The following is a 15,877-nucleotide window of genomic DNA, read 5'->3' as shown; positions in this document are numbered from 1 at the left end:
CACTTTTTTTCCTATATGGTCTGCTTCCACATGCCGAATTTTCCCTTGTGTTGCTTTCACTGCTGCCACAAATACAGAGGCATTCCTAATGGCAATAGAGCACCCACATAACCAACTGACTTCTTGCCCCATTCCATCCATCTGGCCACTTCCCCTCCCCAATCCTTGCCAGGAAATCTTAACAACCTTGTCCCTTATATCTCCACAACAACAACAACAACAACAACAACAGGCTACAGCTGTACTCCTGTAAAAAATGAAAGGTGGGCATTCAGAGGAGCTAGCAGATTGTAGCAATGGATCATTATAATATTATTGTGCTATAGCGCAATAGCAATTACCATTTTTTAAAGCCAAGCACGGGGGGGGGGGGCGGGGAAGCAACCATAAGGGGAAGACAGGAAGTAAATGGCATCCATGTGGGACCTTTGAAAATGTTCACCTTCCTATTCAGATGAAACGAAAATGTGATTTTCTTCTACAAAGGAGACTGGAGCAAAGTAAGTTTGGGAAAGATTTGAGAAAAGCTGGGAGAAAGCTGAGAAGGTGACAATTAAAGGACAATGTGGTATAGTGGTTAAGAGTGTTGGACTAGGATTTAAGAGACCCAGGTTCGAATCTTCACATGTGCAATGTCATACTTTTTCAGCCTAACCTACCTCACAGGGTAGCTGTGAGGATAAAACAGAAGAAAGAACAGTGATGTAAGTCACTTTGGGCCCCCAATGGGAAGAAAGCTGAGGTATATATGAATTAAATAGTCATATAAAATGCTCAAAAAAATGCTGCAGTATAGAAACAAGGACAGAGCAAAATACTTCCATGGAAGCAGCCACAAAGAGAGACTTCAGGTCGAAGAAAACAGACCAATTGTTTGATTCCCTGTGAGGCTGGTTCATGCTGCAATTCCAGCATCAGAAAGAGAGCTCTGAAGCCCCGATTAGAAGAGGAAAGATCAAACACAGCTTCTGCCCATGTGCAGAATGCTGCTCTGGTCCTACTGTAGAGTAAGACCAATGTCGCACTAGACCTTTAATCCTGGTTTAGCCCTGTCCCTAAACTGACATTCTACACTAAAATCATAGATATGATTTTAGTGTAGAATGTCAGCTTAGGGACAGGGCTAAACCAGGATTAAAGGTCTAATGTGAAATTGTTCTAAAAGTGTCTTCCATTAGGCCAAATGATTTGCAGGAAGCTGAATCAGGGACGATTGCAAATTCCTCCCCCACCCCCCAAAACCCCCTCTTATTAAAATGATTGCCATTTTGACAGTGTCATTTCTGGCTTTCACAGCACAGTTAACATCATTGCAAAGCACTTGTAATTCAAAGCATGATTTCATGCAAAGTATTTCCATATCATTTTGTTATAAAACAGTAATCAGTCCATTTTTAGTTCACCCATAAAAATAGGGAAGGGAGAAGGGAGACAATTTGTCACGCTTAAAACAAAAAAAGAAAACACCTGATCCTACTTCCCACACAACTTTTAGTTAATGCAGAGTTTATCAATGCATGACATTTAAATAAATGCAAGTTTGGTATGTGAGAAAGTGATCCGAATAATGATAGAATTTTCAAAACATCTATTCCCCCAATACTCTCCTTCTTACCCCCTACATCCAGCAAGAATAAAACTAGTTGTTATTTCTGCAAATGAAGGGGGGATCCATTATTATGTTAAAAGATAGCTAAGTGAAAACTCCATGATTTAAAGATGCATCTCTCACATAAAAGACTTAGGGTCACCAGCTAGCCAGTTTTCCAGTGGCAAAACTCCCCTCTCCTTTCTGATAGTGCATATATAAAATTTTTCATATGCATATATGAGAGGTTAGTTTTTACCTGTTTAGTGCCTTTTAAAAGCAGAGGAATTCATAGTGCTGTCTTTAATGCAGGTCTGCCAGCCAAAGAAACAGTAGGTCTCCAGCCAATTTGGACTTGTATTTTCATCAGAGACTCAAAAATACCTTCAGTAAACACTGTAGCTGTTTTAGACAGTCTTTTCTCATTCCCTTTCCCTCCTCAGATAGAGGAAGAGCGCTATACAGCTTAGATGAATTAGCATTTTCTGTTGGCTCCATCTATTAATCTCTTCACTCTGTTCTTTGGCCTCTCAGTTGTGTCCATGAGCTCCACCCCTTAGCTGCATTGAAATCCTGCCCCACTTATCACAGCCCTTCATCCTCCCTCAAGCCCCAATTGACCCACCACACCCAGGAGGCACTAGTTAATAACAGAGGAGGAGATTCACACACACCTCTCTGCCAGCTGAACTGTAGAATGCAATAAAGGAAAGTCCCACCTGCTTTAGCACTTCCCCATTAGGGTTGCCAGCCTCCAGGTGGGGAAGCAAGGCTTAGCCTTTCTTCTCTCACTTCCTTCTGAGTTTCTCACTTGCGTTCCCGAGCCTCCAGGTGGGGCCTGGAGTTCTCCCGGGATTACATCTGCTCTCCAACTCAGAGTTGGCAACTCTACTCCTCATTGCTAAGTTTCTCTTATCAAAAACCAGGATATGGAAAATTCCCAGAATTACAACTGTTCTCCAGCTTTTCAGAAAGTTCCAGGGCTTTTTTTTTTTTTTTTTTAGAAAAAGCCCAGCAGGAACTCACTTGTATATTAGGCCACACCCCCTGACATCACCATTGTTTCACACTGGCTTTTTGTAGGAAAAAACCAGCAGGAACTCATTTGGATATTAGTCCACACACCCCTGATGCCAAGCCAGCCAGAACTGCATTCCTGTGCATTCCTGCTAAAAAAAAACAACCCTGAAGAGTTCAGTTCCCCTGGCGAAAATGGCTGCTTTTCAGGCTGGACTGTGTGGCACTATACTCTGCTGAGGTTCCTCTCATCTCAAACTTTTGTTCTTCCTAGGCTTTCTAAACCCAAACTTCCAGGAATTTCCGAACCCAGTTTGGCAACCGTACAACAAATGGTACAAAGCATTTATGGTGCAGATTTAAATTTTGGTGTGAGAAAATGCTGATCTCCAGGCCCCACCCAGAGGCTGGCAACCCTACAAAGTGTTTGCAAGGATTGTTCTTATCAACTCTTCCATCTTACTTTTCACCCCATGATTTAAAAGCAATACTTTTATTTAAAAAATTCTGTCTGTAACTCTTGGGTTCCTAACATCATACATGCCTTCCAATATGTCCCCATTCAGACTCCAGATCACAGGGCACACTTTGCAAACATCTGAAGCTTGGCAACATGAAACACAACCCAGATGATCAAAGGATGCGCATCTGCTCATTACAATAATAGATCATCAGCTTGGCTTCCTCTGATTCAAGGAGAGGCTTTTCAGCCCATTGAGGAATATGCTTTTACTTTGGCTTTATTCACCAAGTAGTATGGGTGCCTCCTAGAGTTGCCAGTAACGGGTAAAGAAATTCCTGGGGATTCATGGATGCACCCAGGGATGGAGCTCCAGTGCAGCCTCCAGGGGAACTGATCTCCATCACCTGGAGATCAGTTCTAATTCCAGTAGATCTCCAGCCTCCACCTGGAGGTTTTCAACCCTAGTGCCTCCCCAGTCTCTGTGTTTCAATCCAGATCCTACCACATACAGAACAAACCTGATGCAGGGAACAGAATTTCAGACTATTTGGGGAAATCATCCAAAAGAAACAACAGTTCTTGACCCACTTCAACTGCTTAGCCCTACCTCCAAGTTTTCCTCTCCCTCAAGCACTCACTACACCGAAAAAGTGAATGAAGCACAACACCAGTTATTCACTCCTAAGGAGGCACACAGAAAGGAGATTTCAGCTAAGGAAAGCACCAAAGAGGGTAAACTAAACTCAGTAGTTTGCATGCAAGGGATCCTAGGTACAATCCTCAAGACTTCCAGTTAAAAGCATTTCAAGTAACAGGTAAAGATTGTTCTCTGCTTGGGACCCTGAAGACCTATTGCCAGTAAAAATGCGCAATACTGGGCTACACAGACTGGATATAAGGCAGCCTTATATGTTTTTTTCCTCCTGCATCTTTGACCTCTTGTCACAAAGGACCAGGATAGGCTTTAAAAATGTACAGCACAATCCTATGCATGTTGACTGAGACACTGAAACCTCATTAACTCTTAGCTCTCTCCAAGGAAAATGTACATATGTTTGCACTCCAAGGAAAATGTACATAGGTTTGCACATTAATCAATGTTGAGGGGGGGGGGGAGAATCAAACAATTATAACTGTGCCCCTGATTAATTTTTTAAAAAACAACTTATTTTTAATACAAGGTAGAGTCGCCAGACAGAACCCCATAGTACAGAGTGGTAAGCTATAGTATTGCAGTCCAAGCTCTGCTCATGACCTGAGTTCCATCCCGGCGGAAGCTGGGTTCAGGTAGCTGGCTCAAGGTTGACTCAACCTGCCATCCTTCTGAGGTCGGTAAAATGAGTACCCAGCTTGCTGGGGTAAAGTGTAGATGACCGGGGAAGACAATGGCAAACCACCCAATAAAAAGTCTGTCATGAAAATGTCATGATGTGATGTCACCCCAGAGTCAGAAACAACCGGTGCTTGCACAGGGGACTACCTTTACCTTTAGAGTTGCCAGGCTGCCACCTCTGACCCTGGGGAGCTTCGGAATTAGGGTAAGAAGTAGAAATGATGTCACATGACATGCTGGCATCACTTCCAGGTGAAAATCCAAACAAGATGTCCACACATCAGGTGATGCTGTGGACGCCCCTCAAACTTTTATGGCAATACTATGGCAAGGGTTCCCATCATGGTGCCCATGGGTGCCATGATGCCCACCAACTGTTCGTAGGATGTGCGCAGGGACCAGATGAAGCTTTTTGCCCAGCGAGGCTTCTGATAGGGTTGCCAGATCTTAACTCCATTCCAACAGGGGACTTTGGGGGGCATTCCAGAGTTGGGTGCAACATCCTGACACAATGATGTCACCCAGAAGTTATGTCATCATGCTGGACAGTCACACAGGGGATGCTCTGGTGTTTGGGTGAAACTCTATGGTTTTTTGCCCTAAGTCTATAGAGTTTGCCCACATGCCAGAGTGTCCCTGTGTGATGTCCCTGACCCAATGACAGAGGGCAGAATTGCTCAATTCCTACTTTTCCTCTGTCTTCTCTTCTGAGGGAAACAGTGCTCAACATGGCAAAAACAGAACATATAATGAGGTTATGGAGTTCCAACCTAGGATTGGCATAGGGGTAGTACATAAACACCTAATTTCTTTAAAAGAACCCAAGTTCTCAGGGTCAGATGAATTGCATCCAAGAGTACTAAAAGAGCTTGCAGATGTAATTTCTGAGCCTCTGGCCATTAGTTTTGGGAATTCTTGGAGAACAGGAAAGGTGCCAGAAGACTGGAGATGGCCAAATGTTGTCCCCCTCTTCAAGAAGGGGGAAAAGGAGGATCCAGGTAACTACCAACCCATCAGCTTGACATCTATATCTGGAAAAGTTTTAGAACAAATCATCAGTCAGTCCTGGAACATTTAGAAAGGATGGCTGTGATTACGAAGAGCCAGCATGAATTTCTCAAGAACAAGTCATGTCAGACTAACCTGATCTCTTTTTTTGAGAAAGTGACTACCTTGCTGGAACAAGGGAATGCTGTCTTGATTTCACTAAGGCTTTTGATAAGGTTCAACATACTATCCTTGTTGACAAGTTGGTAAAATGTGGTTTGGATCCTGTTACCATTAGGTGGATCTGTAACTGGCTGACAGATCGCACCCAAAGAGTGCTTGTGAATGGTTCCTCATCCTCTTGGAGAGGAGTGACAAGTGGAGTGCCTCAAGGATCTGTCCTGGGGCCTGTTTTGTTCAACATCTTTATAATTGATTTGGATGAATAAATAGAGGGAATGCTTATTAAATCTGCAGATGATACTAAATTGGGAGGGGTTGCAAATACAGCAGAAGACAGAAACAGGATACAGGATGATCCTGACAGGCTGGAAAACTGGGCTAAAACCAGTAAAATGAATTTTAACAGGGATAAAAGTCCTGCATTTAGGTAAGAAAAATCCCATGCATGGTTATAGGATAGAGGAGACTTGTCTGGGCAGTAGTATGTGAAAAAGGAATCTATGGGTTTTACTGGATCATATGCTGAACATGAGTAAACAGTGTGATGCAGTGGCTAAAAAAGCAAATACAATATTGGGCTATATTAAAAGAAGTATAGTGTCCAGATCATGTGAAGTGATGGTATTGCTTTACTCTGCTCTGGTAAGACCTCACCTAGAGTATTGTGTTCAGTTTTGGGCACCACATTTTAAGAAGGATATAGACAAGCTGGAACGGGTCCAGAGGAGGGCAACAAAGATGGTGAGAGGTCTGGAGACCAAGTCCTACAAAGAAAGGTTGAAGGAGCTGGGCATGTTTAGCCTGGAGGGGAGGCGGCTGAGAGGTGATATGATCACCATTTTCAAGTACTTGAAGGGCTTTCATATAGAGGATGGTGCAGAATTGTTTTCTGTGGCTCCAGAAGGTAGGACCAGAACCAACGGGTTGAAATGAAACCAAAAGAGTTTCTGGCTCAACATTAGGAAGAACTTCCTGACAGTTAGAGTGGTTCCTCAGTGGAACAGGCTTCCTTGGGAGGTGGTGGGATCTCCTTCTTTGGAGGTTTTTAAACAGAGGCTGGGTGGCCATCTGACACCAATGTGGATCCTGTGAATTTAGGAGGGGGGTATTTGTGAATGTCCTGCATTGTGCAGGGAGTTGGACTAGATGATCTTGGAGATAATACAAGGTCTTCCAAAAAGATGGCCAGTGTTGCTTTAGAAGAGGCATCTCTTTTTTGCCGCACAGGAAGGAATGCCTCTTCTAAGCTGGTTCCTGCAGCAGTTTATTCAGGCATTACCTAAAAATAAAAAGGAATCTCTGTTCCTCAGGACAGTTTATTATATGCAGGTTTAATGAATCAGCAAAGATATTAGCTGACAACCCTAGTCAGGTTTTCTTAACCCCAGCTCCTTTTAATGTTTCCATTCACTGTACGGCACCAGAGAATAAGGAGATGAAATCATTAACACCCTCAAGGGAGAAATACAACATTGCACACTGGAAGACTGGAGGGATGGGAAGAAGCATTTATTGTTGGCCACAAAATAGCTTGAACGGAACCAGACTGCAGAACACCTTTGCGTTTCTCCCCCTTGCCCTGGAAACTGCCTCTCAGAACTGATAAGATCTGGACTGAGATCTTGTATGAGCACTGCCTTGTTTTAGTGGTGAGATTGCTCCTAACAATAGCCCTGTTTAGAAGCCAGTTTTTCACCTGGTCCACACAGCTGTTGCATGTCTAACTCATTAATCTCAGTGCAATTTTTTTAAAAGACACTCCAGCCACTCGCTCATTACATGTATAGTTTTGCTCTCCAAGTAAGATGCTATCTGAATTCATGGAACAGTGCCCAGTTGGAGGCGCAGCAGGGTCAGCATTTGCGCAGGCGTGTTGAGGAAAGCACTACAGCCTAGAACATGGGTCCACGGTCTTTCCCAAGACTGCACAGCTTTCCTCACCCAGCCTCCAAAGCAAATCGGAGTTGGTGTGAATCCTGAGGCACCAGCTGTCTGCATTCCCCTTACAAACAAACTCAGAGATCTATTACAGAAAAACAGAAAAGACTATCCTGTCCTACTATTGACAAAAAAACAAGCTGTCATCCTTATATTCTCAGACACCTCGTCAGACACCTCAACAGCTTGCAAGGAGAGAGACTGCTGAAAGCAATATCAGACAGCCGTGGCTCACTGGGAGAGCATTCACTTTACATACAAGAGACACCAGCAGGTATCTCCAGTTCAAAAATGTTATCACAGGAACAAAGAGCTGGTGTCAGTCAAGGAAGACGGTATCAGTCAAGATGGACTAACAGCCTGGCACGTACAAGGCAACTCTGTGCAACTTAATACTTAAGATTTAGTTATTTATTTACAAAATTTATATCCCACTTTTTGCCTTTACAAAGGCCACCAAGGTGGCTAACAATTTAAAACAAATATGATAAGATTAGGATTCCCATTCCCTAGGGGGAGGATCCCCTGAATTGGGGGAAGGGGCTTATGGCCACTACTGGTCAGGTGGCTGGTAGGAAAAACCTTGCCCCCAAACAGCAATGTCCCCAATGTGATGACATCATGAGGAAATGACATCATCATGTCAAGGATGTTGCACAGCAACAGACTGGCTTGAGGACAAGACTCTATGGTTTGCCGGGTGGACAAAAGGGGTGGCTGGGCCGCTGTGCTTCGCTCTGAGGCTGTCTCTCCTTCCATCTGGTTGGGATTAAACTTCTGTTTACTAGCCCACATCCATTCTAAAACTGCCTCAAGGCAAGTTCATGGTTTCTACAGCTTCCCTGGGATCAGCTACAAGTGTGAGATAGAGCTGAGCATCATCCGCATATTGGTGACAACCCAGTCCAAATTGCTGGATAACCTCACCCAGCAGTTTCATGTAGATATGAAAGAGCATAAAGAACCAGGTGGAACCTTGCCGGTGGGACCCCGTAGGCCAAAGAGCTGTCCTCAGCACCACCTTCTGAAATCTACCCTCCACGTAGGACCAGAATCAATGCAGAACGGTGCCTCCTAGTCCAGATAGGCAGTCCAGAACAGAAGGATGCCATGATCAATGATATTGAATGCTGCTGGGAGGTCCAGGGGAATGAATGAAGTTGCACTCCCTCTGTCTGTGTCACTGCACAAGTCATCCACCAAGGCAACTAAAGATGTTTCAGTCCAACCAGACCTGAAAACTGATTAGAAGGAATCTAAACAATTTGCCTCATCCTGGAAAGCTTGGTGTTGTCCAGATTATGTCCATATTATTACAGGTAGTCAAAGCTACAGCATGAAAAGTTGCCAAAAATGCAAATCCACCTCCCTAACCCAAAGACTCCCAATCCAGCCCTAGTAAACAGGCTGCTGGAGAGATGCCTCCAGGAAGTCCAGAAGCACAATGTCACAGCAACCACTTTTGAACATGGAGGTTACCATAATGGCTAACCACCATTGTTAGACTGATCCCCTCATGATCTCTCTTTAGAGAAACCATCTATGGGCAGCATTACCTCTTGTGGCATAATTAAACACTGAGTAAAATAAAAAATGCTCTATCTGTCTAAATTTGTTGCCTATTGATTCCATTCATTGACCACAAATCCTGTTGCTATGAGTGAGATTTCTATCCAGCTTTCCACACATCATTCATGGCTTTATAAGTACATCTTCCAACAGCAGCACACTTCAAATATTCAAAATTTTACACAAATGGCTGCAAGCCAACACCCCCAAACTAAAACAGGCCAAAGGAGGAGGAAATACAGAAAGCAGTTAAACTCAGAAAACAGCTAAACTTTTGTGTTTCTCATTTCATGTAACGTCTAGGTCACAACTGAAGATGGACTGTTGAGGTTGTTTTAACATACAATATTGATCCTGTGAGATCATCACTCACAACAAACAAGTAGTTTATCAGCTAATAACAGCAAACTACCAACAGAGAAAGCAGCATATAATCCATACACAATTAAAGTCATCAACAGAAAGAATAGAACTGGAAACTGCAGAACCTGGAAGACTTCCAACTCTGAGAGGGACCTTCTAAACCCTAGTCCATCAGCCTAAAGAAAAGTGTGTCAGCCCCTTTAAAAGGCTTCATGGGATATTATTTACCAGGAGATTGTATTTATCTCCATGCCTTGAAAATCTTCATCTAGCCCTTTCCACTTATTGAGCCTCTATTAAAGAAATTATTTTTCCTCTAGAGTGTCAGCAATGCAGCCTACTTAGCAGGACTTATTCCTTCAAGCACCTCAGGCACAGAGGGAAGGGGCTCTGCTCACAGGGAGAAAGACTGACATTCACCTACCCCTCCAAACCAGGGAGGAGAAGCAAGAATATCTCCCTCACTGCTCCAATTTGACTATCAGTATCAGTCACATTTTCATTTCACCCTTCCACCAAACTGCTCGGAGCAGTTTACATTGTTCTTTGCTTGTCTCTTTTATTCTGACAACTCTGTGAGGCACATTAGGCTGAGAAACAGTGACTGGCCAAGGGCACACATTAGGCTTCATGACTGGGGCAGCTGGGTTTGAAAATGGGTCTCCCCTGACCTAATCAAAATACTCTAAGTGCTGGGAAGGATCCCAACAATGCAATCCTAAATAGAATGACCCTCATGGAAGTCAGTGGATTTATAAGGAAACAACTCTACTTTCCACAGCACTGTTAGTTTGGCTTGCCATTACTGCTCTTAAAAGACACTTTAATATATGTTAATGATTTAGTATCCCTCAGTATGTTTAAACTTTAACTTCAGAGAGATTGCTTGAAGCCCAAATTCAGTCCACGACAGAAAGCCCTATGCATCATGAATACCATATTGTATGAAACTCCAAGCTATGCCTCTTTCACACAAGACCTCCTGTATGCAGGAAAAGGCTCTGATGGAAAGGAAGACCTTCACTGGCAAACTACCCTTCCTCATATGCAGTCCAAGATGCAAATACCACTTGAAAAGTCTTTGAAACATATATGGACACCTTGACATGGAAACCCAAAGAGATCCATGAATATATTTAGACGACCCTTATAAAACATATCTGCAGAACTTTATAGAAACAAATAGGCTGTTGTCCCCAAAAGCATACATTCAAAATTGAGATGAGGGGGAACCAAGAATGTCAGGCCACTACCTGACACCCCCACCCAGAGTTTTGGAGGCAGGGGAAGGGGCAAATGTGTCACAGACACATTGTGCAATATCACTCTGCTTCTAATGTAGGTGAAAGGGCCAAATCACCAGAGGATCACCTGTTTGAAGAAGAGCAAAAGGCATGCCTGGGGAAAACACACAAATGTGACTAAGTGTAGTTACATATACCTGGGCAGTCCTATTAGAGTAGTCCTATTAGAGCAGTCCTATTATAGAAGGATAAAAAGTCTACCTTGGACGTAACCAGGTGCTGGGTAACTGTGGATCAAATTCAGGGAGTGACTGTAGCTCCATGGTAGAGATTCTGCTTTTCATGCAGAAAGTCCTAAATTACAGCTGGGACTTATTTTAATTATTTCTATCCCACCATCTGGATAGGGCTGCCAGCTTTTTAAGATACTACTAACTAATATTAGAAATCAAGCAAGCCAAAGGTTAACTCTAACCAACAGAAAGCAGCCCCTAAACATATCCAATTTAATTTGACAATTGGTGCCCTGCCTTTTTGCTAAAAGCAGCTCTTGGGGTAGCTCAGAAAGAAATTAAAAACAGAAATCCTCAAAATTTAACAGGAAAACAGGGTATCATAAAGCAGAGAGTGATACAAGCAGCATTAAGAAGAAAAGCAGTTTTAGGTCCCACTAAAATCCTGAGCAAATAAGTGAACCCCTGGCAGTGAAGGTGAATAATGGAGGCACTGGCCAAACAAGCACAAGAAGGGACTAAGCAGAGAATGCCAACTACCTCCCTCCCACAGGGGGGAAAAAGCACATGAAGCAAGGCAAGAAAGATCTGAACATCCAAGCAGGTCTGAATGTGAAACAGGGTACCTTGAAATTCCTGGTCTGGGATCAAAGTAAGGATCAGCACTTCAAACTTTCCTATAAGGAAGTGGTAGCCAATGTATTAGTGGCATATACTTGTTTGCCTTCATCCATCAACAGTCTTTCAGCTGTATTTTGAACCAATTACAGCTGCCAAACAATCTTCAAAAGCAGTCCTATTAGAGTAGGATAAAAAGTCTACCTTGGATGTAACCAGGTGCTGGGTAACTGTGGATCAGATTCAGGGAGTGGCTGTAGCTCCATGGTAGGGCATTTGCTTTTCATGCAGAAAGTCCTAAATTCAATCCCCTGGCAGCTCCAACTGAAAGATGATGCCTGAGATGCCAGAGAGCTGTCACCATCTGAATAGACAATACTGACCTTTGATGGACCAATGGTCTGACTCAGTAGAAGGCAGCTTCACATGTTCATGTCTAAAGAGTTAAGTCAGCAACTAGAATGAAACTGCTTTAGACATAAACACATGAAGATGCCTTTGTCAGATCATTGGCCCATCAAGGTCAGTATTATCTACTCAGATAGTAGCAGGGGGAGAGTTTGGGAGGAAGAGAGAAGCAGTCCCGTTATAGAAGATGGTTCTCAGGCACAAGGGAGGACAACTGCATTCACTATATCTCCTCTCCAAAAAGACCCTCCCCCAGCCATATCTAGTCTATGTCACAAAGTCTGAGAACTACCCCAAGAGTTCATAATACAACAGCTCTGTAAGGTAAGTTAGTATTCTTCTTATGTTGCAGAGGGTGGTGAGAAAGAGTGACAGCACCTCACCTAGGGCTATCCAAGCAGGTTTATGGTGGCCAAACCAAACCTAAACCAAGAACCTTGAATGTTACTTGGCCAGTGTGCTGATCCCAGCTCTTCTGAGTGAACATCTGAAAGAGGAGATCCAAGTTCTCATCCAAAACAATGGCAGCAACCAGTTACACACATCACAACACATTCAAAAATTATATGTTTATTCCACTTTTCTTTCAAGGGGCTCAAGGTAGCAGGCATCGTCCGACATCACCCCTTGCCACCCATGTGGTTTGATAAGAGACTCTCCCGCTCAAGAACTAGGATGTATTTTATTTATGCTTGTTACAGTCTGCCTTTCTGCTTGACACTAAAGACACAGCGTCATTCAATACAATCAACAGGATGGGACCTTCAATAAACAACACAACGGGATTTGGATTGCTGAAAATGGAAACCAAGCAGAAACCTGAAACAGAGCTAAAACCAAACAGAAACCATTTACATTATTTTCATGCTTATCAGCCTCTAAAGAGACAAGGATTGTTGTTTTGGGGTGGCTCCCACTGGAAAACCTCTAGTTATAACTCCCCCCCCCCTGCTGCCCACAATGCATCTGAATCCAGTCCCACTGAATTGCTGATGATTTGCACCTCAGGAAACAGGATGACTGCAGTTTTGCACCAGCTGTTGGGAATAAATGCTACTGATTCCATGAGATTTACTGCATGAAAAACTCAAGGAAAGTTATCAGTAATATGCAAAAAAGTAGAACCACCAAGAGGACAGACCTCATCCTGAATTGGTCCTCTGGTCAGGAGGGCTTCCACAAGAACTATTATGGTAGAGCAGGGATTTAAACCTGGGCCTCCAACTACTTCCAGCTTTCTGTCCATTGCACCACACACTTGAGCATTCCAGCACCTTCCTCCCGTTCCTCTTGGCCCAGACTCTCTTTGCCTGACTTCTCGCCTCCCGGATGGAGCAGGAGCAAGAGTTGGCTGTGGCCTTTTTGAAGGCCGGTGTCTGCAGCCAGTCTCCTAATCAAAGGAGTTATCATAGGGCAGAAATCAATGTTCTCGCACAAGGCTGCCATCCCCTGGGCGAGAGTTTCATCGACAACACTAATGACCAGTTTACTTAACTCTGCTGTTGACACAGTCTCTGTTTGTTCCTTTGAGGGAGGGGAAGGAGAAAGAAAAGGGGGGAGGAGAGGAGTCAGCAGTAGCCTGGACCCAGAATGATTCCGGGAAGCTAACTTCTCTTGAGAACGCCTGAAGAGGGTCAAGAAATTACAAACTAAAATTTGGGAAGAGTTAAATCCTGTCAACTCCAGACAGGAGTTCCCCCCCCCCCCGGAAACAGTTTTTTGTAACCCTCACAGAAGGCTGGATACAGCTGGCAGGCAGAGGATGCCACATGACTGAGGTCATTGTCAGGGGCAATAAAGGCCACCTCGGAGAGACCTAGAGATCATCTAGTCAATCCCCGTTCTTTTTGTCACAGCCATCCACACAGCATTGGTGCCCAGGAGATCTGAGCATGGCCAAGTGAACATTTCAGAAATAAATACCAAAAAAAAAATCCCCTTACCTTCTACAAGATTGCAAAAAAAAAACCCACACACAAACCTTTAACTATATGCTTGAGGCTGCATAGAGCAGAAATATCACAGCTTTGAAAAGCAGCCGCGGTTGAAGATATAGAAGAAGCTCTAGGCAAAGCGCAGGAAATCGATGGGGGGGGGGGGAAGGTTCAAGATTCTAAAACGTTTTCCAGAATATTTCAACACCGGTCAACAGGTCCAACATACATCCGGGCTTCTGCTGTCGAATTCCTAACCTCATTAGGGGGCGCCCCAGCCAGGGCTGGCAGTGTGGGTCCCAGGACTCCGAGGGCTTTGAGCACAGGCAGAAATCCAGCCGGTGACGCTTTGCCCCATCACTGCCTCCAGGTATTGAGGAAAGCTCAACTGGCCAGATTTCTGCTTGTCAGGCAGCTCTGAAAATGCATCCTGCTTTTTTAAAAGCAAGGGGGGAAAGCTGCCGCCCTCCCTTCCCCCCTACCACCCCGTACGTTAGCCAGGGCACGCTCAAATTCGCAAAACCAGTCCTCCCAAAATCCCCCCCTGAAAACCAGCCCAGCCTTTGGTCGCTGTCATAGCTCGTGACACTTCCCGACAAAGTTTTAAAGCAAAGTTTTTTTTCCCCCTGCTCTTTCGTTCCCGAAGGCGCCCGGGCTCCTCCAAGTGTGCCTGAAAGTCACTTCCCCGGCTGAGGCTTCGTCAGCAGCGAGCGGGGGACACTCTGCACACCCCCAGAGGCGCGCTCGACGTGCGATCCGTGCTTCAGTCCCAAAGCCCCGCAGCCGGTTTGGGCGCGGAGGAGATCTGCCTGCCCTCGAAGCCCCCAAGCTCGAGGAAACCAGCTAGCGAGCCACCGTCAGCCAGTCGTCGTAGCCTCTTACCTCCAACCAGCCGACCAGGAGCTCAGGAGCCGTGGCGGGCCATGCCAGGTGGCCCCCTGGGCGACAATCCACGAGCCAGGTTCAGGGGGGCGCCCCGGCGCAGATCCAGGCTAGTCACATCCCCAGCCGTCGAGCGAGGAATGCAGCTTCAGGGCGGCCCAGCGGGGAGAGGCAGTCGAGAGAGAGAGCCCTCCTTCGGCATGAAGAAGCCCCAGCCGGCGTCCCGGGGAACGAAGCCGCGCCGAGCCCTCCTCGCCTTCACCTGAGCGAGCTGGACGGGGGACTGCGATCACCCGCCCTCTGTCGGAGAGGGCGAGACAAACACTCGCGGGGGCTTCCCCTCTCCCACCTACACCAGCTCCGAGGAGCTCAGTTTGCCCGGCGGGCTCAGCCCCTCTTCTCCCCCCCCCCCCCAGGCGCGGAGCGAGACTGAGCTGCGGAGCGAAGAACAGCCCACACCTGGCAGGACTCGCGGCCGCCCGAGGGGCAGGTGCCCGGCAGGCGCTCCTCCTTAGCAGCCCGCCTCGGAAGAACTGAAGCCAGCCAGAGTTTGTCTCCGCTCTCTCGCTCTCTCTGCCGGCCGCCTCGACGCGCTTCGGATCCCCGCTGGAATCTTTTCGCAAGTCCTCCCAAAACCCCAGCCGGACTACCAACTCCGCCTTCCAAACTCTTGGGGTCTTCGCCGCCAGACGGTCCGGGAGCTGGCAGGACAGACACAGACAGACACCGCACGTCCGCTAGGTTCGCCCCCTTTTCATTGGCGGGATCAGGTGCAAGGAGGGAGGGAAGGAGGTGAACGTCCTGCCTGGAGATTTCTTTTTTAAATCCACCCCCCCCCCCCTTCACGCAAGGCAAAAATGTCATTTCGCTTACTTACCTTTCAGGGATATGGAGCCTGCGACGCTGCAGCGCCGTCTAGCGGCCATAGCTAAAGCCGGCGCTGTGTCCAGGCGGAAGTTTCACAGATTCGAGAAGTTTGGCGTTAATTTTGTTTTCTGCCAAATCTGAAGCTTGAATATCAAAGGACAGGTTTAAAGATGAGGCATCCCCCTTCCCTTTCCCTCTTGCAGGAGAACTGGGACCAAGAGCAATGATCAAAATAACAACTTCAAGGTGT

At 45.6% G+C, this 15,877-nt stretch overlaps 1 protein-coding gene across 3 annotated transcripts in view; it reads right to left on the bottom strand.

Moving 5' to 3' along the window:
- Positions 1–15,665, bottom strand: part of IL1RAPL2 (interleukin 1 receptor accessory protein like 2) — a 684,727-nt gene extending 669,062 nt beyond the window's left edge. Inside the window, exon 1 of one of the 3 annotated variants that reach the window (XM_060250072.1) lies at positions 15,638–15,665. The gene's annotated coding sequence lies outside the window, so the exon portion shown is untranslated. Of the gene's footprint in view, positions 1–1,847; positions 2,266–14,760; positions 14,807–15,637 lie in introns of those variants that run through there. The other 2 variants (XM_060250071.1, XM_060250070.1) reach the window with 2 other exon arrangements.
- Positions 15,666–15,877: the final 212 nt, after the last annotated feature.

The sequence above is a fragment of the Heteronotia binoei genome, chromosome 11 (assembly GCF_032191835.1).
Source record: "Heteronotia binoei isolate CCM8104 ecotype False Entrance Well chromosome 11, APGP_CSIRO_Hbin_v1, whole genome shotgun sequence".
In the NCBI taxonomy this organism is placed as follows: Eukaryota; Metazoa; Chordata; class Lepidosauria; order Squamata; family Gekkonidae; genus Heteronotia; species Heteronotia binoei.
Note: the sequence above shows the minus strand (reverse complement) of the source record. Positions and strands in the feature narration are given on the sequence as shown.